Consider the following 25,423-nt stretch of genomic DNA (forward strand, 5'->3'; position numbering starts at 1 on the left):
AGGTGACATGTGTGCATGTTGAGATAAATAGGATAGTGGGGATCAACTTCTTATGTATATAGGATTAGTAGGACTAGTTTATGGGAAACTAGCTAACATTTGCCATGCATGTGAATGTTATGAAGCAATAGTTGCTAATTTTCCATGGATATGAACATGTGATGGTTGAAATTGCCACTAGTGCATATAAAACTCGAATTCCAAAACAAACATTTTCCATTCAAATTCAAACACAGTAATTGGAAGAAACTAGGTAATATTTGTCATGCATGCTACTAAGAAAAGCAAGAATTTATGTTTTGCCAAATGATATGAACATGTAATAGATAAAATTACCATCATTGCATAGGAAACTTCACGTCGAAATATTTGTTTTTGCCATCCATCTAGCATACAAAAAAGCATAAATCAACACAGTGTGACGTTACCTCCTTTTGACGACCTGAAATCGCTTCGTCCCAATCTTGTACCTGCAAAACAAAACATTTTGTTCCAATCTCCCCCTCCCCCCACCCCCCTTGCTCGTCTAGGTAAGAGGGAAACCCCCTTTCCCAGCAGCCTGACCTGGAAAGCAGAGGCGGCGGCCAAGGGAGGACATCGACGACGGCCCTAGGTGAGAGCTCCCCCTCCTCGTCCTCCTACGAAGGCACCAACATCCTCGTCGCTGCATCTCCTTCCCCAACTCTCTTGGCGCCCCATCACCTCTATTACAAGATCTCGCCTCCACCAGGGCCGCCATGGCATGGAGCTTCCTATCCACCACCGATCCAATTCCCTTAACCCTGCTCTAGCGTCGCCTCCCCATGCCACCGGACCACTTCTTGGTCCACCCCTTCCCCATTGAACCACCTCCTCCTCCATCCCTTCCCAACCAAACCACTTTCTCCTCTATTGCCAGATCCCCTTTTCTTCTTCTTCCTTTGCCCCCTCCCCACCGAGCCACCTCCTATCTTCCCCTTCCACACCTCCTCTTATGGTCCATTATGTTTGGCAGATTTTTTCTAACCCTCGTTTCCTGATGTAGATTTGGTTGAAGATTGGATCACCGCGAGGCAGATTTAAGGTGAGAACAAATTCTGGTTTATGTGACATGATGGTGTACTGTAAAAGCTTTTCTTGTAAAATGAGATGGTAAATTGCTATTGTTGTGTAATGCCCATGTATAAATTTAATGATGCACGCCTTTTCTTGTGAAGTGAGATGATGAATTTTGCAATATGTGATATGGTGATTGTTGTTGTGTGCTCCTAATGTATAGATTGGATGAATGCATAGTGTGTTGGTGAATAAACTTTGTCAAGTCATAATAAATGCTTGTTTGTGTGTGCCAAACATGATTCTGTATTGAAACCTCGGTAAAGTTCCCTGATTGAGTTTAGTAAACACCCAAACAATCAAATTCGTATTCATGTCCATTACAGTTTCTTGGATGAAATGGAATTGAAAGCAATTTAATACCACAACCTCCAATTCTTCCACTTTCAAAATTTGCAAGGATTCAAGAATGAGTGCCAACATTTTGATGAAACACTGATTAATTTCTAGTTTGCCGGATTTCTAGCAATCAACATGTTTAATGTTTTAGGAAAGGTCATGCTGTTTTTTTCCGTCGATTTTTAACCTTTTTAAGCCGTCAGCCTCTTCTCTCCGTGAGATGAGATGTTCTCAAATGTTAAAATTGGATAAGCTAGTATGTAAAATATCATGTTCTCAAATGTTGTCTAGAAGACCCACTGTTGATTTTTAGGTACTAATGTAGTAGCAAGGAGGTGTCAAATATAGATCAATAGTTTCCGACATTTTTTTGTACTAATGTACTTTTTTTACAGGGATTCCATAGCTCCTAGTCATCGTTAGGCCTCCCATACCACACCATCATCCTCCACTCTAGCCCTGCCCTCGTTGTTCTGAGGCCTGCGAAAGGAGCCTCAGGGGCCTCCTCGATCGATGGCGCCAGACAAATTGGAGAGGCGGCGACGGAGGATGTGGCTAGTGCGGGCAAAAAGGATTGACGACGTGGTATTATGCTGGATGAAGTGCATGCGGGAGTTGATGGAGAAGGAGGCTATCGCACGAGATAACCCTGGCTTTCAGGTGGACGTATCGATGCACAAAAGGTGTGTGGATAGAGGATTGAGGAATGTAGCAGACGTCATCTTCTCAGAGACCTCAAATGAAGAGCGCTCTCGGATGCCGACTCAGAGTAGACCGGAATTGGTCCTCGAATGGGCATTGGAAGAGGTGAAATCTCGAATCATGATTCAAAGAGCCCGATGGGGATGTGTCATGGGGATAATGCCACCGAGAATTCCCCCACCACCACGGGACTCTACTCCACCTTCAGCAGTCGCCTTGCCATCCACTTGAACAGGTATTTGTGCCAATTGAGCTAAGTTTTAATCTCCTAACTTAGATCCATAGATGATAATTTTCCTAAGTTAGAACTAGAGATGATGAATTTCCTCTGTATAGCTAGTAGCTTAAACAACTATGTGCCCAATACCAGGATAGGTTTAGCTATGCGTGCAATCTTTAAGTTTTTCCTTTCTAACATTGTTTTATTTTTATACCCACAGTGGATCTTTGGGGGACAACGGGTTGTGCTACTGGTGGCATCAACAAGCGGCGGGTGGCAAATAACGTTGAACTTGTTCATGAATGTGGTACTAGCAGTACTAAGGCTAGTGCCATTACATTATAAATATACTGCAGTATGATTGAACTCTAGTTTGATTTGGAATTTTCATTATATATGTGTTCTTAGCAGAATTGAACTCTAGTTTGGTCTGGACTTGCAAGACTATGAAATCTAGTCATCTGTTCGTAATTTGTAGGGTAACATGGCAGAAAACAAAAAATGTCCTGCGAACTAGGCCAGGACCACTATGAAAATGCATAGAAGGTTAGATCTGATTTTTACCAACTTGGAGCATAGTGGAAGAACAGGTGGTGATTATCGTCAGTGTAGATTCCCACGACTAGGATTTTACAACCTCCCAACCAAAAAAAATTCCTCCTTCGAACAGAAGAAGGAACGTACGATCTCTCTACTGGGTCACACACATAATAATATCACCAACCTAGCAATGCTTCGCCTCCTAGAACTAACGCCACCAGAGACTAGGCAGCCTTGCGGCACTACGAAACTATTTTGTGGAGAGCGAGAGGGAGAATAGGAAGATCATTCCGTGCCAAAATGTGAGAGCTCAAGTATGAAACTTGTGTGTCAATTGTGGTTTCCCTCCTCCTCTATTTATATATGGAGAGGGGAGGGTGGGGTGGAAGGAGGCATCCCAACAAGGGGGTACCCCCACCAACTATGTCCCACAAAAAGGGGAGGGGATGTCCCCAAAGGGGGGACTACCAAACATTGCCCCACAAAAAGGTGGGTCGCCCCAAGTGCACCCCCTCTAGCCGCACCACATGGAGGGGGCTTCCCTCAAAGGGAAGGGGCTTCCCAACACTTTCCACACAAAAGGGAGGGCTATCCCCCAAAGCATGTGCCCCTCCAACACATCTCAGAAATTGGGAAGGTTGTCCCCCAATGGGGAAATCCCCTCCCAACACTTGGTCCTTTGTGTGCGTTACCCCTTGGTGCCTCACAAAAATTCCTAGAGGCCCCGAAACCATTCCAGAACCCTCCAAGAAATTCTGGACGCACTTTGAAACTTTTCCTAGTACTCAGCAGATTGATGGCCCTTAAACGTGTGACCCTATAGGTTCGTTGAAGTATAGACATGACCGTAACTATGATACATCTCCAATGTATCTATAGTTTTTGATTGTTCCATGCTGTTAAAGTATCAATATTGGATGTTTTATACTCATTTACTAGCAACTTTATATCATTTTTTGGGACTAACCTATTGACATAATGCCCAGTGCCAGTTGTTGTTTTCTGCTTATTTTTTACTTTGCAGAATATCAATACCAAACGAAGTCCAAATGCCACGAAACTTTTTGGAGTTTTTTTTCTGGACAGAAGACACACTAGGAGCCAAAGAAGTGCACGGGAGGAGGCCCGTGGGGCCCACTAGGCACCATGGTGTGCCAGAAGGCCCAGGCGCGCCCTAGTGGGTAGTGGGCACCACGGGAAGCTTCTCCACCTCCATCCACCTCTATAAATACTCTAAAATCCCAAAAACCCTAGGGGAGTCGACGAAACACAATTCCAGCCGCCACAAATTCCAAAACCTCGAGATCCAATCTAGCGGCCTCTTCCGGCACTCTGCCGGAGGGGTCAACGATCACGGAGGTGTTCTTCATCATCACCCTTGCCCCTCCAATGATGCGTGAGTAGTTTACCACAGACCTACAGGTACGTAGGTAGTAGCTAGATGGCTTCTTCTCTCTTTTTGATCTTCAATACAATGTTCTCCTTGATGTTCTTGGAGATCTATTTGATGTAATGACTTTTTGCACTGTGTTTGTTGGGATCCGATGAATTGTGAGTTTATGATCAGATCTATCCATGAATATTATTTGAGTCTTTGCTGAACTATTTTATGCATGATCTTTATAGCCTCGTATTTCTTCTCCAAAACTTTGGTTTGTTTTGGCCAACTAGATTGATTTTTCTTGCCATCGGAAGAGGTGCTTTGTGATGGGTTCGATCTTACAGTGCTCAATCTCAGTGACAGAAAGAGACATGACACGCATGTATCATTGCTATTAAGGGTAACAAGATGGGTTCTATTCCTACATGAATAAATCATGTCTACATCATGTCATTCTTATTGCATTACTCCATTTTTCCATGAACTTAATACACTAGATATATGCTGGATAGCGGTCGATGTGTGGAGTAATAGTAGTAGATGCAGGCAGGAGTTGGTCTACTAATATTGGACGTGATGCATATATACATGATCATTGCCTTGGATATCATCGTAATTATTTGCTTTTCTGTCAATTACCCAACAGTAATTTGTCTACCCACCGTACGCTATTTTCTCGAGAGAAGCCTCTAGTGAAATCTATGCCCCCCGGGTCTATTTCCTATCATATTAAAACCAAAATACCTTGCTGAACTTTTTCTTTATCTATTTTATTTTGTGTTTTAGTTAGATCTATTTATCAAATCTCATACAATTTAATCTATCTCAATAATGAGGAGGGATTGACAACCCCTCTTGCGCGTTGGGTTGCAAGTTTTTGTTGTTTGTGTGCAGGTGTTGTTTACATAATGTTGTTTGGCTCTCCTACTAGATTGATAACCTTAGTTTCATAACTGAGGTAAATACTTACCTTTGTTGTGCTGCATCATCCTCTCCTCTTCGGGGAATTACCAACGCAGATACAAGCAATCAAACTACGTCTGATCATTGATCAATAGTGGAACCATGGACATCAATATTAACCCATATACCCACACAAATGATATTCAAGTGAACCTGTAGTTATTGTGTGCTATACCTTTTGCTTTGCAATATGTTTGCAAAATCTGAGGTGAGATTTATCGGCATCCCCATGAATCAAGAACTTGTTTACTATGCCAGATTCCTTGTTACCGATTTTGTTCCATTTTCTTTTGCCCATGTTCCAGGATCCCTATGATCAAATCACAATATGTCTGGGAAGACGATGATGGATACCGTGACATTGGGAGGGCCTAGATAATATCTCTCCATCGCCGGAGGAGCACATCCCAGTCTTTCACTATCTAGTCCCTTCCATATAGATGTGTTGCATGTCTTTTCTAGTCGGTAATATCTTATGGTTATCATTTCATTTTGGAGAATGTCCTTCTTACTTAAATACCGAAGAGTAGATTTTTTTAATTTCATGGAAGCGGAGTTGTGTTTTCTATTAAGCATATTGATGGTTTAGGTTCTTGATGAAATTCAAGACTGTAGTATTGTGATATAATTAGAATGTTGCAATAAATGAGTTCACCACAAAGCCTAGAAGCAAGCGTCTGGACCCTTTCCGGCCTTAATTGGGGGTAAATTAGCACCTAGGCTGATATAGGTTAGCATTTTTTATGGAATTCAGCTAGTCTCTTCTACCAATTTATAAGTTGATGGGTGAACTGTGAAAGTTCCAGATTCAAGCTAACTGCTGATTGACATAGTTTTCAGTCTTTTCAACTATTCAACATAATGTTTACTATACTAGAATTGGTTGAACCTTGCTCTTAGGCTAAGACTTCCGAATCAATAACTTTGGAAGTGATTTCGGCGCTCGCCCAGATTGCATTAAAGATGCACCACAGAGGTGCCACAAAAAAAGGAAGAAGAAAAAAGAACAAAAAAAGGGAAGAAAAGAAAAAAGGAAAATAAAAAGGAGAGGAAGAGACAAGGATTGACACCATTATCCTATTATACACTTGTGCTTCAAAGTAGCACCAGTTCATGCATTTTAAAGTAGACAATTACATGAGCTTCATGTTTCATACTAGTGGGGAATCTAAATTATAGAACTTGGCTTGTACATTCCAATGACGAGCATCCTCAAAAGCTCGAGGTCTTCATGAGCAAGCAAGTTGGATGCACCCCCACTTAGTCCATAGGAGAGCTTTCATATATTCACAGCTCTATGTGCATCCTAGTTGCATGTCGATCACTACTCCTTGTGTTGACACCGATCATAGGGCCTTCTCCATTGCCTAATGGCTAGCTGCGTTGATGCAAGACTTTTTTTTGACTTCTTCAAACCCCAAACATTTTCTATCTTTATCTTAAGTGCGAGGCATAGGCTTGCGCTCAGTGTTGCGTAGGTAGTTGAGTGGTTGAATAATGCAAACAGATGATCTTGCTACTGGTATGCCTCGGGTTGGTGTTTTTGAAGCAATCGCTAATGTAAGATTTATTTTGTCTTTGATAGTCATTGTTGTGTTCATAACATAATTTTGACCTTCTCTCTAAACTTTGGCAATGGGAATTTGGGATCCAAAAAATATTTTCCTCTTTCTTGACCTCTACGGCAATGGAACCAGGAGGATAACTTGTATTACTCCCTTGCTGGTTAACTTTTGCATGCTTGCATGATAAACATGGATAACACTTTTGGGGTTTGGTTCAATCTATGCTTTAGAGTTGGTAGCATTGAGCTTTTGGTAGTCAACCTTGTTAATCGAGGACGAGCAAGGTTTAAGCGTGGGGAGGTTGATGGCGCTATATTTAATGCATTTTTAGAATTCATTTGTTGCATGTTCTCTTCATATATCATGTCCCATTGAACCAAATAGTTGTCCATTATGTAGGATTACCGGTTTTTGCACTTATCATTGCGAGCATTGCACATTCAGTACTTTATCGGGTTTTATTAGTTTTCCTTGTTTTCTTGTGTCTATAGGTGTTTCAGAGCAGCCTAGGACCAAGAACGATGAAAGGACCAATGATGGGTTCGATACAGAGTCAGCCAAGTGTTAGACTTGGCCATTTCAAAGGTTGGAAAAGTCATTGTTTACAAAGTTCTCCAAATCAATATCTAAGACCAGAAATGGATTAGCGTCGTTCATACGGATCCAATGAGCCAAAGAATGTCAAATTCCGAGTTCGTATGAAGAATTGGCAACCATTTTACCAGAGAAGGTTCGACCAAAAGACGGACTTCCATGCAAGCACGCGTGATCGTTTTGGCGGTCGTTTGACATGTAGGAAACTCCGAATGTTGCCCTTCAAGATGAGATTCTTCACTGGTTTTTGTCCCTGTTCGATCCCATGAGATCCTTGGCTCGTAAAGAAGAGACTGGGGGAGGATAAGGCTCATCTTGAGCCCTTGGATAAATCCTATTAAGAGAGGAGGCTAGGGAGGCTCCATATATATCATACTCAACCATAGCCGTCGCCTCCGTCAACACAAAACTCATCTCATTCATCCATTGTTGGAAATATTCCCCAGATGCAATAATATTTGTATTATTATATTTCCATATTCATAATTATAGCATTTATATTCTATGCTATAACTTATATGATCCTAGGATATGCGATTCTGTGGAAGACTCATATGCATGTGTGGAACAATAAACGATTAAATAAAATGTTCCTAGTCTTGCCTCTATGGTTAGCTCAAGTGTTGTTGGTGATTACCTTTTCCGGATCTTAGGATATAGTTTAAAGTGTTAAACGATAGTCCTAAAACAACTTTGAGGTTTTGACATTGGAAGAACGATCATATTGAATCGACCCAAATTTGTTTGTTGTGAATTGAATTAATATCATCTGCATTCAGTTGTAATAATAGAGAGTGTTAACATGTGATGTTTCTCCTTAGACCATGAGAGTATCGTTGTCAATTCTTACTGTACGATGGGCGTTGGGGTTTCTCTAATGTCATGTGTAACACGGTGATCATAACGACAACTTACAGGTTCATCAGAAAGTTTGACAAGTGGATGATGGCTCAAGAGTGGGATTTTCTCCTCCGACGATGGAGATATATTCTTAGGGCCCTCTCGGTGTGACGACATCAATCATTGTCTAGCCAAACACATGTGACCTCGTCACGGGGATGCCGGAACACAATAACAAGAAAGAAGAACAAAACTGGTAGTGAGGATTCCGGTATAGGGAGCATAGTGATGACTCGAGAGGATACTGATGCATCTCAAGTTTTTTGAAGTATCACGAAGCAAAGTGAACATCACATGATAACCAAAGGTCCACTCGAATATCATTGGTCTGCTCATAGGTACCAATATGGACATCCACGGCCCCCTTGCCGGTCATTGAACGAACAGTTTCTTTCATGTATATGAGTTACGAACCTACTGGTTCACAAGCTTAAGGCAATAATGATCTAATGAGTGTTAATAGGATGGGAGTCATGCGAATATATTTGTGGAATTGTTTCATGAATATTTAGAATAGTTTGGAGAGGATCCGGAAGCGTTTCAGGGTCACCGGAAGGGTTGGGGAGAATATCTGGTAATACTGGGTATTACCGATAAATTGTATATGTGGAAAATGTTTCCAGAGGTGTTAAAATATACATGAAACGGTCTAGAGGTATTTAGAAAATTTTATATTTAATTTAAATATCAACATGTCTTAAAAGGCCAAGTGGTGGAAGACCACTTGGGCCACTCGGGCCCAATAGGGGAGGCCCCCTTCTCCCCATGGAAAGGGGAGAGGGAGGCCGAATTGGAAGGGGAGTACTCCTCCTCCTTGGCCGGCCAAGGGAGGGGACTTTCTGTCCCTCTTGTGGCTCACCCTCCTCTTCTCCTAACCTATATATACTTGAGGTATTGGCCCTTTTCTATACACAATTTTTCGAGCCTCCTCTAGTTCTTCTAGTTCATGTTCTAGTTGGTTCTAGTTGACTAATTAGAGCACGGCTAATCCTCTTGTCCTCATAATTAGAAGTACAATATGGTTCTAATCTCCTCCCTCGAATTCTCTGGCGACGGTGACGCTCTGGATGGTGAAGCGCTGCTGGATCGTGAAGGCTGCATGCTTGCAACCAAGTAGAGAGGCCGTGCTTTCGGTCTTTGGTTCGAGGGAGACTATTCGTGGGCGGTATGAGGGATCGTTCATCTATGGTTCGAGGGACTCCAAGTAAGATCTACACCGGCACGTTCTTCTTCTGCTGCAACTCGGTGACGGTAACGATCATGATTCCAACCTGTTATGTATCTTCATATTGATCTTGGTTGATCGTAGGCGTGGAATTTTTTGTTTTCTACTACGTTTCCCAACAGTGGTATCAGAGCGGTTTTATGAGTAGATGCACATGTGATTGTGAGGGTTGATGTTCTTGTTATGCTTCCCTCGAGTGTTGCTTCAGTTCAATTCATCAACGACATCGCTTCTTACAAGGTTCTGGCAATCGATCAGCTCTGGTTGTCAATGATCTGCTAACAGTTCCTTGGGCTTCACCATAGTTGAGAATAGTGAACTGTCGCGTACACAAGAGGGTGCCAAAGATGGATGATCTTCTAGGGGGTCATTCGAATTGGCGAAGTTTAGTGTGGGGCTAGAGATTTTTAATTAAGTCTCTTGTTTCACACACCCCGAAACTTAATCTATTATCAAGAATCGTCGCCTATTTTGTGGACGTAGGTGGCTAACATTATTTGCTAAAAATGGTTAACCACATAACTAAAATTTTGCAAAAACCGATTAGAGGACGTCTTCTTGGGTAATGATACGTCTTACTCAAAGGCTCAAAATTCAAACCAGACGCAACCAATGCCTGATTCGTCCCGTCATTATTGTCAGCCATCATTATAGGAATCAATCAAGGTGAAAGGAATCAACAATCAGGGGATTATTGGCATTAATGACAAGGACTTTAATGAGGAAGGTATTACGGTTGGTTCTTTCCATTTTCCGATCAAAGCCTGGTATCCGTCACCTACTCTTTGTTTCCTGACTTCTGTGCTAAGGTATGCTCCCCCAGCTACAACATGGCCCCCAATTCTTTCTCACATTCATCAACAGGATCTTCAACATGCGGGATATGATTTGGATGAAATTATTACCTTGGCGAAATTTTGGGGTGCCCTGTGCGCAAAATATCTTCAGTGGGGTCATAATAAGCTTACTTGCCAGAACAATATAATCTGCCTTAAATGTTCTCACCCTGGTCACAAATGGAAAGCTTGTGTCAACACTTTGGGTAAGAATAATGAGACGGGGGCATGTAAGGATATCTTACCATCCAACAATCAATCAGATCCCTTGACTGTTGTTGACTGCCAACGAAGACGAAAACAGCACAAGCCAAAGACCACCGTTAGATGCAGCTATTGTGGGCATTATGGACATGTGGATGCATCCTGCCTCCGGCAAAAGTGGGCCCGCAAATGGCAATGGGTGCCTAAGGGCATTACTATCCCTACCTCTTCGCATTCGCGCGCTCTACTTCCCAAAGCAGGAACATATACCTCCTCTGCTCCGCCCATAGCCGCTCCGCCACGCGCTGCCTCGCTCATCGTCCCTAACCCCACCGCTACGCTGCCCACCAGCACCATGGCCAACTTTCCGATGAACCCCCTACTTGTCCTCCCCGGTGGCTGGTCGATCGAGCCTGGCCCGCCGGATCGCAAGGTGCAGGGGGATATGACAGTCAATCCCATCCCGCCGCTCACCAACAACCATCTCGCCATCGCCGAAACCAGCAGGTACATCCCCATCCAGCTCCGGGAGGATATGAGGAACCAGATCACTGGTCTACTGCATGAGGCGGAGTTGCCACCTATTGAGGTTTCAGACCATCCATTGGGTATCAGTATGTTTGCTTTTGCGGATTCATTCATCAGAGATACTGTAGTCAATACCACCTTTTGAGCTTGATGAAGAAGAAGTTTTAATCTCATTTGTCCGCCACAATGCTGCACTTAATATGCGTAGAACTTCTTATGGCCCACAAGTTTGGCTTATGTACATTGGCTTCCCTGAAGATTATCAAACTGATTTTTATCTGCAACGCTCGGTTGATGGATTTGGACGTTTGGTCACTTGGAATAATCCTCGCATGGATCATAGATTTGTTCTTATTAAAGTTCAGATCATTCATATGCACCTGATCCCAAAGAGCATGGTCATGAGGCAGCTTGGCGGGGATAGGGATTGCCGGACCTACTCTGTTCATATCCTGAGAGGACAGGACTGGAACGCTCATATTCCAGATGTTCCGCCTGCTGATGAGGAGCCGCCACCTGATAATGGTAATCCGCACCCCATGTTTGGAGATGAATTGAATGCCGAGCAGATATATCAACAACAGCTTGCAAACTGGTTTGCGTAGAATGGCGCAGGAAATGCTCCAGCTCACCACAATGGGCAGAATCATGATCACCAGCCTGCGCAATGGATGCCCTGGCCAGTCCCTCCGCCACCTCCGCCACCTCTGGCGCCCCCGGCCCTGGTTAACTATCAGGCCTGGCTCGCCAATGAGGGTCTTCAGGTTCAGTTTGGTGTGGCTCCGGATGACAATTTATCTGATAGCTAGGCGACAGTCTGGGCTGATTCTGGCTCTGAACATAACAGCTCTGGGTCCTTTGCTCCTTTGTCTGAACCTGGTACCTTATAGCTTGTTCCACCTGGTGTGGTTGAGTCTACGCCCAGCCCGAGTACCTTGCATGTCTTTGTTGATATCTCCAATGACAACCTGCAGATTTCCCTCTCGTTGCATGGCAATGCGGTCTCTACTGTTGATTTGGCTACTCCTTTATACAGGAGCATTATTCTTCAAGGCCTCTCTCAGTCTATCAGGCAAGCTGTCAATAGTTATGGACCTTGGAGGAATGCCTACGATTTTCACAGTGATGCTACCATGACTATGAATCACGCTCCTATGGCCGTGTCTGTGGATGATGCTAATCTTATTATTCAGACAACAACTAACACCACTGCAACACCATCCTCTATGTTCATAACTGAGATTGGTGAGACTCACGGCTCTGAATCTATCATGCCTTCAGGGGATGAAGTGGATACTGCGAGTTTTATAGATGATAGCTACAGTGATGGGATCGTCGAAGATGGAACGAACCTTACTGCAAATACCAACCTGCCGGCTGACTCACATGCTGCTGCTGGCATCTTAGTGGCCCTGCAAGATGACCATAACTTGGTTGATGTTGCACCTCGCCAGTCATCCCCACCTAGCCAAGCTCCTGCGCTCACTCATGTATGTCGAAATAAGCAACTGGTCCCCATCACAACGATTGAAGTCAGGCGCAGTTCTCGAATCAACAAATATAATGGGTTTAAGGCCTCTAAGATCTCTGACACCAAGGCAACTACTTCCAAAGTGCTCCCATGAGTGACTCCTGCTGCTGCTCCCTTACAGTTACGCACCTCTACAGATCAAGCTCACACAGACAATGTTCCACCTCCTACTTCACTCGCCGTCATGCAGGCAATTGGAGCCCAACGCTATGCGGTACCGGCGGAAGAATTGACTGAAGAAGCTCTTTTGGCGGCCTCCGTCGACAACATCTCTAGCAACACTGCTACTCGTCAAGATGAAGTGGGCATGGATGATGTTTCATCCTATGCATAATTTGCTGCTTTAGCTTTTATGTCTCTTTTGCGTAGTTGGAATGTCCTTTGCTGGAACGTTCAGGGTTTAAATTCGGATGTGAAACAATTAGCGCTCTCCAACGCTATTTCTACTAGTGGTTGTGCTATCGTCTGTTTGCAAGAAACTAAAATGCCTAGCATTGATCTTGCTTTTATTAAGTCATGCTGTCCAAGACGCTTTGATAAATTTGCTTACAGCCCCTCTTCTGGTGCCTCGGGTGGTATTCTCACGATTTGGAACTCGGCTTTATTTTCTGGCACAGTTGTATCTACCGAAGAATTTGCACTCACGATTAAATTTCAGTCCACTCAATCAGCACAGTACTGGACTTTAATCAATATTTATGGGCCTTGTTCGGGGGATGAACGAAATAATTACACTGTGGCTCTATAATGTTCATATTCCTACTGATGAAGATTGGTTACTTCTTGGGGACTTCAATTACATTAGGGCTCCAGATAATAGAAATAAACCAGGAGGTGATATTAATGATATGGCAACTTTCAATGACATCATTCATAAACAGAATCTTATTAAAATTCCCATCAAAGGACGCTCCTACACTTGGAGCAATATGTAGAAGGAGACGTTATTGGAACAACTTGACTGGTTTCTTACCTCCATCCATTGGACATCTGCCTACCCTAATACCCTAGTAAAACCACTAGGAAAACCAACGTCTGACCATACACCTTGTGTTGCTACCATTAAAACCAAAATACCCAGGTCCAAACTGTTCCGCTTTGAAGCATATTGGGTTTTACACCCGGGTTTCATGAAAGTCGTTCAAAAAGCATGGGCAAAGCCAGTAAAGTCCACCAATGCAGCAACAACTCTTTGCAGAAAATTAAACACTTGCGGCATGAGCTCAAGATCTGGAGTAAGAATATTTCTAAACTATCCATTGCCATTGCAAACTCAAACAAGACACTTAAGGAACTTGATGATATTGAAGACAAAAGGAACCTCACCTTGCCGGAGACAAACTTCAGGACTATTATTAAGAAGCATCTTCTTCGACTTCTTGATTACCAACGACAGCATTGGAAGAAATGTTGCACCATTAGATGGGTCAAATTCGGTGACGAAAACTCAAAGTTTTTCCAATCTCTTGCCACAGAAAGATTCAGAAAGAACATTGTTTCCTCACTGTTGGCACCTGATGGTACATGTGTTGAAGATCACAATGGCAAAGAATCTCTACTTTTTAACGCTTACAAGGAGAGACTAGGAACTGCTGCACCACCACAAATGAGGTTTGATCGTCCCACTCTCATTGAACCCACCCCTGGCCTTGTTTCACTTATGGTGCCATTTACCCCTGAAGAAGTTGATGCAGTGATCAAAGACATGCCATGTGATCCTGCGCCCGGCCCGGATGGTTTTAGCGTTATTTTCCTCAAGACTTGTTGGAACATAATCAAACATGATATGTATGAGCTATGCAATCAGTTTTATGAAGGCACCCTCAACCTAGAAAGTATCAATGAAGGCCTCATTACCCTAATTCCAAAAATCAGCTCGCCTTCAACAGTGAATGATTACCGTCCGATCACATTACTTAACTGCTGTCTTAAAATGATCACCAAGCTTCTCGCAAATCGTCTTCAGAAAATTGTGTTGCAAGTGGTTCACCGTAACCAATATGGCTTCATGAAGGGTCGCTCTATACAGGACTGTCTCGCTTGGGCATTCCAATATATACATCTTTGTCAAAAATCAAAGCGTGAGATCGTGCTGCTAAAGCTCGACTTTGCTAAGGCCTTCGACACCATTGAGCACACAGCCATGCTTGACATTATGAAGCACATGGGATTCAACGACCGTTGGCTTTCCTGGATTAGATGTCTGTTCTCCTCGGGAAAATCTGCCATATTACTCAATGGGGTACCAGGACGTACATTTCCCTGTAAGAAGGGGGTGCGCCAGGGCGACCCACTTTCACCACTCATTTTTGTCCTGGCTGCGGATATACTTTAGGCGGCAATAAACAAAGCATTTTGGCAAGGCCTTCTCCGTCTGCCTTTCCCGTGCCCCGGACAGATGGACTATCCAGTGATACAATACGCCGATGACACGATTGTTCTCCTCCCTGCTTGTGCCACGCAAGCACAAACACTCAAGTCCATCCTGAATGATTATGCAAGCTCCATTGGACTCACAATCAAATTTCATAAATCAACCTTGATCCCCATCAACACGAGCTTGGAGCAAAGTAAAGTCATCGCTGATATTTTTGGCTGCTCAATTGGGACAATGCCATTTACGTACTTGGGATTACCGCTTGGTACCACTAAACCCATCATCCATGATCTCATGCCACTTGTCTGTCATGTTGAAAGAAGTCTCACCTCCACAATGTCCATGATGTCTTATGGTGGGAAGTTATCTTTGCTCAACTCTACGGTCACCTCTCTACTTATCTATGCAATGTGCACTCTCAAGTTGACACCCAAGCTTATAGAGATGCTGGATCGAATCCGTAGAAGATTCCTTTGGAGGAAACAAACTAATGAGGGCGAACATCCAAACTCTCTTGCCGCATGGAGCATGGTTTGCATGCCTAAGCAAAGTGGTGGTCTAGGTGTTCTGGACCTCAAGACACATAATGAAGCCCTTTTACTCAAGTTTCTCCACAAATTCTATAATAAGAAGGATATACCTTGGGTTCAACTGACCTCGGACACGCTCTATGATCAAAAAATACCACATGCTTCCAACTCTGAAGGATCGTTCTGGTCGTGTGACATACTTAAACTCACACCGATCTTTAGAGGGATCACCAAAGTTAATGTGGTTTGTGGCACGACTACTCTATTCTGGAAAGACTTGTGGCTGGACGATTTACTAATCAATACATACCCAAGAGCTTTTTCCTTCGCCACCTGTGAAGACATCTCGGTTCGAGATTTCTTGACCTGCAACAGCCTACAAGAAACATCCCACCTACCGCTGTCACCCCAAGCTTTTGAAGAAATCAAGGCATTACAACTTCACACCACACACATGCAACCCATGTCCACTGTTCATGATGTCTGTCATTATCTTTGGGGAGACGTAGAATACACTTCCAAGCAGTTTTACAACTTTGTCTTCCGTGAGACTCGAGCGCACAAGGCTTTTACTTGGCTCTGGAAATCAAAGAATACCATGAAGATAAAAGTGTTCGGCTGGCTTCTGCTGCATGACAGACTAAACACCGGTAATATGCTCAAGAGGAGACATTACAACGTGGGAGATGATGATCATGATTGTCCACTATGTGACTCACATGTTGAGGAAACCATTAATCACATGATCTTTGACTGCTCCTTTAGCGCTTAATGTTGGAACATCTTGTCTATTTCATGGATGTTGGACAACTGCTGACTCCACAAGATTGAAACTGCAAAACGGACATGGGATGGGCCAATGTTCATGGAGGTTTTTCTAGTTGCTGCATGGAGCATTTGGAAGGGCTGGAACAACAAGGTTTTCAGACGTATTGCACCAACTACCGATTTCTCTCTCCTCATCCATAGAGTGAGGGATAGCCACAAGGAGTTCATTATCTCCTTCCTTGACAATTTGTAATTTTCTTTTGGACTTATACCTAGGTTCACCCTCTTGGAGCTTTAGCTTTGTAACATGCTTGTACAGTTGACACACTGATTCTTTAATTTATTCACACAGTAGGAGCCTCTCCTACTGTTTTCAAGGTTCAACAAAATGATACGTCTCCGTTGTATCTACTTTTCCAAACACTTTTGCCCTTGTTTTGGACTCTAACTTGCATGATTTGAATGGACCTAACCCGGACTGACGCTGTTTTCAGCAGAATTGCCATGGTGTGATTTATGTGCAGAAACAAAAGTTCTCGGGATGACCTGAAACTCCACGGAGCGTAGTTTTTGGATATAATAAAAAATACTGGCAAAAGATCAATGCCAGGGGGGCCACACCCTAGCCACGAGGGTGGGGGGCGCGCCTGCCCCCTTGGGCGCGCCCCTACCTCGTGACCCCCCTGGAGCTCCTCCAACGTCAACTCCAACTCTATATATTCACTTTCAGGGAGAAAAAAAATCAAGGAGCAGGATTCATCGCGGTTTACGATACGGAGCTGCCGCCAAGCCCTAAAACCTCTCGGGAGGGCTGATCTGGAGTCCATTCGGGGCTCCGGAGAGGGGAACCCATCACCGTCGTCATCATCAACCATCCTCCATCACCAATTTCACGATGCTCACCGCCGTGCGTGAGTAATTCCATCATAGACTTGCTGGACAGTGATGGGTTGGATGAGATTTATCATGTATTCGAGTTAGTTTTGTTAGGGTTTGATCCCTAGTATCCACTATGTTTTGAGATTGATGTTGCTATGACTTTGCTATGCTTAATGCTTGTAATAGGGCCCGAGTGCCATGATTTCAGATCTGAACCTATTATGTTTTCATGAATATATGTGAGTTCTTGATCCTATCTTGCAAGTCTATAGTCACCTACTATGTGTTATGATCCGGCAACCCCGAAGTGACAGTAATAGGGACCACTCCCGACGATGACCGTAGTTTGAGGAGTTCATGTATTTACTATGTGTTAATGCTTTGGTCTAGTACTCTATTAAAAGGAGGCCTTAATATTCCTTAGTTTCCGCTAGGACCCCGCTGCCACGGGAGGGTAGGACAAAAGATGTCATGCAAGTTCTTTTCCATAAGCACGTATGACTATATTAGGAATACATGCCTACATTACATTGATGAATTGGAGCTAGTTCTGTGTTACCCTAGTTTATGACTGTTACATGATGAACCGCATCCGACATAATTCTCTATCACCGATCCATTGCCTACGAGCTTTCCATATATTGTTTTTTTCGCTTATTTACTTCTCCGTTGCTATTGTTACAATCACTACAAAATACCAAAAACATTACTTTTGTTATCATTACCTTTTGCTACCGTTACCACTACTATCATATTACTTTGCTACATATATTAAGTTTCCAGGTGTGGTTGAATTGACAACTCAGCTACTAATACTTGAGAATATTCTTTGGCTCCCCTTGTGTTGAATCAATAAATTTGGGTTGAATACTCTACCCTCGAAAACTGTTGCGATCCCCTATACTTGTGGGTTATCAAGACTATTTTCCGGCGCCATTGCCGGGGAGCATAGCTCTATTCTTTGAGTCACTTGGGATTTATATCTGCTTATCATTATGAAGAACTTGAAAGATCCAAGAACCAAGATTTATCCCTCAACTACGAGGGGAGGTAAGGAACTGCCATCTAGCTCTGCACTTGATTCACCTTTTGTTTTGAGTAAGCCTGCGACACCTAAACCTGTTTCTGCCATTTATTCTGTTATGTCACATGTTATTGATGATGCCACTTCTGCTATGCATGATACTTTTGATGAAACTACTTCTATGCTTGATACTACTATGCCACTTGGTGAATTTCTTGATGAACAACTTGCTAGGGCTAGAGAGAATGAAATTATTGAAACTGATAATATTGATGAAAGTGATGATGAAGACTCTCCCCCTAATAAATATGAATTGCCTGTTTTTCCTGAGGGTTATGTTATGGATGAAGAAGCTACCAGAGCTATTTTAGCTTGCAATGATAGATATGATCTAAAGAGGTTATTAGCTAAATGGAAGCAGCAATCCCTTAATGCTAGAATGAAACCTGACCCTGCTTTTGCTACTTCACCTATCTGTGTTACTGATAAGGATTATGAATTCTCTGCTGATCCTGATATAATTACTTTGGTTGAATCTGATCCTTTTTATGGCTATGAATTTGAAACTGTTGTGGCACATCTTACTAAATTAAATGATATAGCCACCCTGTTCACTAATGATGAGAGATCTCACTACTTTTATATCCTTAAAATATTTCCGTTCTCATTAAAGGGTGATGCTAAGATATGGTTTAATTCTCTTGATCCTGGTTGTGTGTGTAGTCCCGAGGATATGATTTATTACTTCTCTGCTAAATATTTCCCTGCTCATAAGAAACAAGCTGCCTTAAGGGATATATATATAATTTTGTGCAAATTGAAGAAGAGAGTCTCCCACAAGCTTGGGGGAGGCTTCTCCAATTACTTAATGCTTTGCCTGATCATCCTCTAAAGAAAAATGAAATACTTGATATCTTTTATAATGGACTAACTGATGCTTCCAGAGATTACCTAGATAGTTGCGCTGGTTCTATTTTCAGGGAGAGAACACCGGATGAAGCTGAAATTCTATTGAATAATATGTTTACAAATGAAAATAATTGGACACTTCCCGAGTCAACTCCTGAGCCTATCCCTAAACCAACTCCGAAGAAAAGGGGTGTTCTATTTCTCAGTCCTGAAGATATGCAAGAGGCAAAGAAATCTATGAAAGAAAAGGGTATTAAAGCTGAAGATGTTAAGAATTTACCTCCTATTGAAGAAATACATGGTCTTAGTTTACCACCTACTGAAGAAATACATGGTCTTGATAACCCGACACATGTATTAAAGGTAAATTCTCTCTATAGATATGATAAAGCTGAAATCCCATTTACTAAGTTTGCTAGCCCATTCTTAGATGAGTTTGATAAATTTATGGTTAAGCAAGAAGACTTCAATGATTATTTTGGTAGAGAATTAAAACACAGTGCTGATATGCTTGAACACTTGGGTGATTATATGGCTAATGTCAAAGGTGAACTTAAACTTATTAGTAAACATGCTTCTATGGTTACCACTCAAGTAGAACAAGTACTTAAAGCTCAAAATGATTTGCTCAATGAATTGCATAATAAGAAGAATGATAATGCTGTTAGAGTTATGACTAGAGGTGGTAAAGTGACTCAGGAACCTTTGTATCCTGAGGGCCACCGTAAGAGAATTGAGCATGATTCTTAGAGAATTAATATTGATGCACCTAGTCCTTCTAAAAGGAAGAAAAAGAAAAATGATAGGACTTCGCATGCTTCTAGTGAACCTATCGTAGACACACCTGAGAATCCCAATGATATTTCTATTTCTGATGCTGAAACACAATCTGGTAATGAAAAGGAACCTAGTGATAATGTTAATGATGATGTTCATGTTGATGCTCAACCTAGTAATGATAATGACGTAGAGATTGAACCTGCTGTTGATCTTGATAACCCACAATCAAAGAATCAAGGTTATGATAAGAAAGACTTTGTTGCTAGGAAGCATGGTAAAGAAAGAGAACCATGGGTTCAAAAAACCATGCCTTTTCCTCCTATACCATCCAAGAAAAAGGATGATGAGGACTTTGAGGGCTTTGCTGAAATGATTAGACCTATCTTTTTGCGTATGCGATTAACTGATATGCTCAAAATGAACCCTTATGCTAAGTACATGAAAGAAATTGTTACTAATAAAAGAAAGATACCGGAAGCTAAAATTTCCACCATGCTTGCTAATTATACTTTTAAAGGTGGAATACCAAAGAAACTTGGAGATCCAGGAGTACCCACTATACCATGCTCCATTAAAAGAAACTATGTTAAAACTGCTTTATGTGATCTTGGAGCCGGTGTTAGTGTTATGCCTCTCTCTTTATATCGTAGACTTGATTTGAATAAGTTGACACCTACTGAAATATCTTTGCAAATGGCTGATAAATCAACTGCTATACCTGTCGGTATTTTTGAGGATGTGCTTGTTGTAGTTGCAGACATTACCATTTTAACGAACTTTGTTATTCTTGATATTCCCGAGGATGATAGTATGTCTATTATTCTTGGAAGACCTTTTTGAATACTGCAGGGGCTATTATTGATTGCAACAAAGGCAATGCCACTTTTCATGTTAATGGCAATGAGCACACAGTACACTTTCCGAGGAAAGAACCTCAAGTTCATAGCATAAACTCTATTGGAAAAATTCCATCGATTATTTTTGGAGGTTTTGAAGTTCCTCTACCTACTGTCAAGAAGAAATATGATATTCTTATTGTTGGGGATGTGCATATCCCCGTTGAGGTAACCTAGTGTTATTCAAAAATTCTCCGGTTCCATGTTATTCGGAATGGGTTTGTTAACAAGACTTGATCAACCTTGTTAGTGGATTCATTTTGATGAACATGAGATGGATGAATTTAGAAAACACAACTCTCTGTACCCTCCTTTTACGTTTTTTTATTTATATTAAATAAAATAAAAACAGTATTTTCTGCCTATTATCTGAATTATCCGTGCAATATAAAAATATCCCGAAAATAAAAGTTCTCCAAATGCCCTGAAATTTAAGTATGATTTTTTCTGGAATATTTGTGAATATTTGGCACTGAGAACACAGCAGGGGGGCATCCACCTATCCACAAGGGTGGAGGGCGCGCCCCCTGCCTCGTGGGCCCACGGTGGCCCTTCTCCACTTATTCCTGCACCCACACACTCCTTCCTCCCACAAACACCATTATCCAGCTCAAACCCGAGTCCAAGCTCATTTTGCTGCCATTTTCGATCTCCTTGCTCAAAGCACCTCTCATAAAACTGCTTTGGGGGGATTGTTCCTTGGTATGTGACTCCTCCATCGGTCCAATTAGTTTTTGTTCTAGTGCTTTATTCATTGCATATTTTTGCTGCCTAGGTGACCCTGTTCTTGAGCTTGCATGTCAAATTTATGTGGTTCCAAGTAGTTTTGATGTATGATATAGGCTCTTGGCACTTGTAGGAGTAGTTGCTATCAGTTTTGTTGAGTTTGGTTCACTTTTATTTGAAGTTACTAAAAATTTCAGAATTTTTCAGAAAATAATGAAGAGATTTTTGAGGGGCTCATCGAGCCGAAGCTCGAAGGAAAAGCAAAAGGAAGAAGCAAAGAAGCCCAAATATAATCTGCCTCGCATCGCGGAGGTTCGGCCGTGTGAATGGCCTTGTGATGATTTCTTGAGAGCAGCCGGGATTTATGATGATTTCTATGAATTGGATGAGAATGCAGGCCTCACCGCCTTCCTCCACGACCAGCACGAACAGTATCTCTTACTCACCAATATCTTTGTGCAAAATTTTCATTTCCATGCTAGGAGCTCCACCTACGGTGGAGTTTTATTTATATGATGAGCATAAGGAGATGTCACTTCGTGATTTTTGTCGGGTTTGTTTGATCCCTTTCGAGGGCATCACAGAGAAACCACATCGCGGAAATGTGGATGGGTTTATTGATACCATCACTGTAGGGGAAACAAGGAAGGTTTCGGATGCACAAACTACTAGCATACACTTTCCTGTTCTACGTTACTTTGCTATATTTGCTAGTAGATACTTAATTGGGCATGGAAACTGTGGGAGTGCCCCTGATATTGTTATTTTGTGCCACGCCTTATTTCGTGATGATACATTCAGCATGGGTGCTATTATTGCAAAGCGGTTAAATCTTAACCGTACTAAGGGCCCAGTCTTTGGAGGCATCTTCGCCTCGCGCCTAGCTGCATATTTTAACATACCTATTAGGCATTATGAGAAGGAAGAAAAATTGCTGCCTCCTGTTTATCTAGATTATAAGAGTATGGCAGCGCACGATTTTACTGTCAAGAATAGGGGAAATGAGCTCAAATACAAATTGTTCTTTGATAAATATCATCCTGAGACTATTACCCTGCCTGCTCCTTCCTTGTTTGATTTATCTGTAGGCAAGTACCTTGTTCCATTGGAGGCTATTCACGCCTACCGGAACCCTACATCATCCACAGAGCCAGAGTCGGAACCACAAGTTGATCCCCCATGACAGTCTAATTACCAGTGGGATCCGGAGATGATTGCCAACAAGTGGCAATCAAAGTCTTCTTCTTCGCTGTACGACCCCAACTATTATTATGGATATCCGCCAGGTCAACCGTGGCCATAGACCAACTTAGGCCAAAAGCCTAAGCTTGGGGGAGTACGTATTTCTCACCGACATTACATTCATGTTCACACACTTATTGCTAGATGTCGGTGCTCATACTTTTTCATTGTAATATCCATGCTAGTTTATTTCCTTTTTATGCTTTCTTCTTCTATGTTTAATAAACCTTAAGAAAAACCAAAAAATTAGTTGTAGCTTTTAGCTAGTTTTAATTTCCATGCTTGTAGTAGTAATTAAAAAGAAAACCCAAAAATATTTCCTATTCTTCTTTTGCTTGTTGGGAGCTTTCCCGTGTAAATAGTTTTATTTCTTTTCTTTTCTTTGGGGGTCGATAGGAGAACACCATGATTAAATTGTTGAAGTGGCTCTTATATGCATTATTGTTGATCTAACAAAAGAGCCCATATTGCCTTGTCTTCTCCTGTTTATTAATGTTTGCAGATTCCAGCTTAGTCTAATGCACATGCACTATTATTATTATCCACATCGTTCGGTCGTGCAAGTGAAAGGAAATTATGACGATATATGATGGACTGACTGAGATGAGAAAGCTGGTATGAACTCGACCTCTCTTGTTTTTGTAAATATTATTAGTTCATCGTTCCTGATTCAGCCTATTATGAATAAACATGTTTGCAATGACAATTAGAGACCATAGTTTCTTATGCCATGCTTAATTAGCTAGGAGCTTATAATGGTTTACCTTGCGTGCCAACATGCTATTAAAATGGTTGTGATGTGGTATGATAGGGTGGTATCCTCTTTTGAACGATTCGAGTGGCTTGACTTGGCACATGTTCACGCATGTAGTTGAAACAAAATCAACATAGCCTCTACGATATTTATGTTCTTGGTGCATTATATCCTACTCATGCTTGCATTCGGTGTTGATTTATTTTAATGCATGTTCATGACTGTTGTCGCTCTCTAGTTGGTCGCTTCCCAGTCTTTTGCTAGCCTTCACCTGTACTAAGAGGGAATACTGCTTGTGCATCCAATCCCACAAACCCCAAAGTTATTCCATATGAGTCCACCATACCTACCTATATACGGTATCTACCTGTCATTCCAAGTAAATTTGTATGTGCCAAACTCTAAACCTTCAAATAAATATCACGTTTTGTATGCTCGAATAGCTCATGTATCAACTAGGGCTGTCCGTATCTTCCATGTTAGGCGGGTTATTCTCAAGAGGAGTGGACTCCGCTCCTCACTCACAAGAAAATGGCTGGTCACCGGGATGCCCAGTCCCATGCTTTATGCAAATCAAATCAAAATAATTGCAAACAAAACTCCCTAAGGGAGTCCTGGATTAGGGGGTATCCGGACAGCCGGATTATATCCTTTGGCCGGACTGTTGGACTATGAAGATACAAGATTGAAGACTTCGTCCCGTGTCCGGATGAGACTCTCCTTGGCGTGGAAGGCAAGCTTGGCAATACGGATATGTAGATCTCCTTCCTTGTAACTGACTCTGTGTAACCCTAGCCCCCTCCGGTGTCTATATAAACTGGAGGGTTTAGTCCGTAGGACCAACAACAACAATCATACCATAGGCTAGCTTCTAGGGTTTAGCCTCTTCGATCTCGTGGTAGATCAACTCTTGTAATACTCATATCATCAAGATCAATCAAGCAGGAGTAGGGTTTTACCTCCATCGAGAGGGCCCGAACCTAGGTAAAAACATCGTGTCCCTTGTCTCCTGTTACCATCCGCCTAGACGCACAGTTCAGGACCCCCTACCCGAGATCCGCCGGTTTTGACACCGACATTGGTGCTTTCATTGAGAGTTCCTCTGTGTCGTCATCATTAGGCTGGATGGCTCCTTCAATCATCGATAGCGATGCAGTCCGGGTTGGGATTTTTATCCCCGAACAGATCTTCGTATTCGGCGGCTTCGCACTACGGGCCAACTTGCTTGGTCATCTAGAGCAGATCGAGAGTTACACCCCTGGCCACCAGGTCAGGTTTGGAAGCTTAAACTACACGGCCGACATATGCGGAGACTTGATCTTCGACGGTTTCGAGCCCCTGCCGAGTGCGCCACACGGTCACGATGAGCATGATTTAGCTCTACCATCGGACAGTGTTCAGGAGATCGCACCGGCAACTGCTCCGACCCTCAATTCGGAGCCAATTGCGCCATCCATGGACGGGTGGATAGACCCCGCCATGGAGGCCGCATTCTCAGCGGCGATCGAGCCGAGTATCGACCTTACCCTTCACGAGAGCCGTGACGCCAAACTGCCAGATTCTTCCCCGGCCACGGACTCTGAACCGCCTGCGCCCGTGCCTATCGAATCCGACTGGGCGCCGATCATGGAGTTCACCTCCGCGGATATCTTTCAGCACTCGCCCTTCGGCGACATGCTAAACCCATTAAGGTCTCTCTCCTTGTCAGGAGAGTCCTGGCCAAACTATGTCTGGCAGGATTGGGATGCGGATGACGAAGAAATTCGCCGCCCACCCACCACCCACTTAGTAGCCACTATCGACAATTTGACCGACATGCTTGACTTCGACTCCGAAGACATCGACGGTATGGACGACGATGCAGGAGACGAACAAGAACCACTGCCCACAGGGCACTGGACAGCCACCTCATCAT

The 25,423-nt window shown here is 42.7% G+C and overlaps 1 long non-coding RNA gene across 1 annotated transcript; it reads left to right on the plus strand.

Annotated features, from left to right (window-relative positions):
* Positions 1-510: 510 nt before the first annotated feature.
* LOC119332699 lies at positions 511-2,990 on the plus strand. Its single transcript, XR_005161102.1, has 4 exons — positions 511-613; positions 1,025-1,063; positions 1,830-2,371; positions 2,577-2,990. It is a non-coding gene; the product is annotated as an uncharacterized LOC119332699 (long non-coding RNA).
* Positions 2,991-25,423: the final 22,433 nt, after the last annotated feature.

Source organism: Triticum dicoccoides, chromosome 7A, assembly GCF_002162155.2.
Source record: "Triticum dicoccoides isolate Atlit2015 ecotype Zavitan chromosome 7A, WEW_v2.0, whole genome shotgun sequence".
Classification (NCBI taxonomy): domain Eukaryota; kingdom Viridiplantae; phylum Streptophyta; class Magnoliopsida; order Poales; family Poaceae; genus Triticum; species Triticum dicoccoides.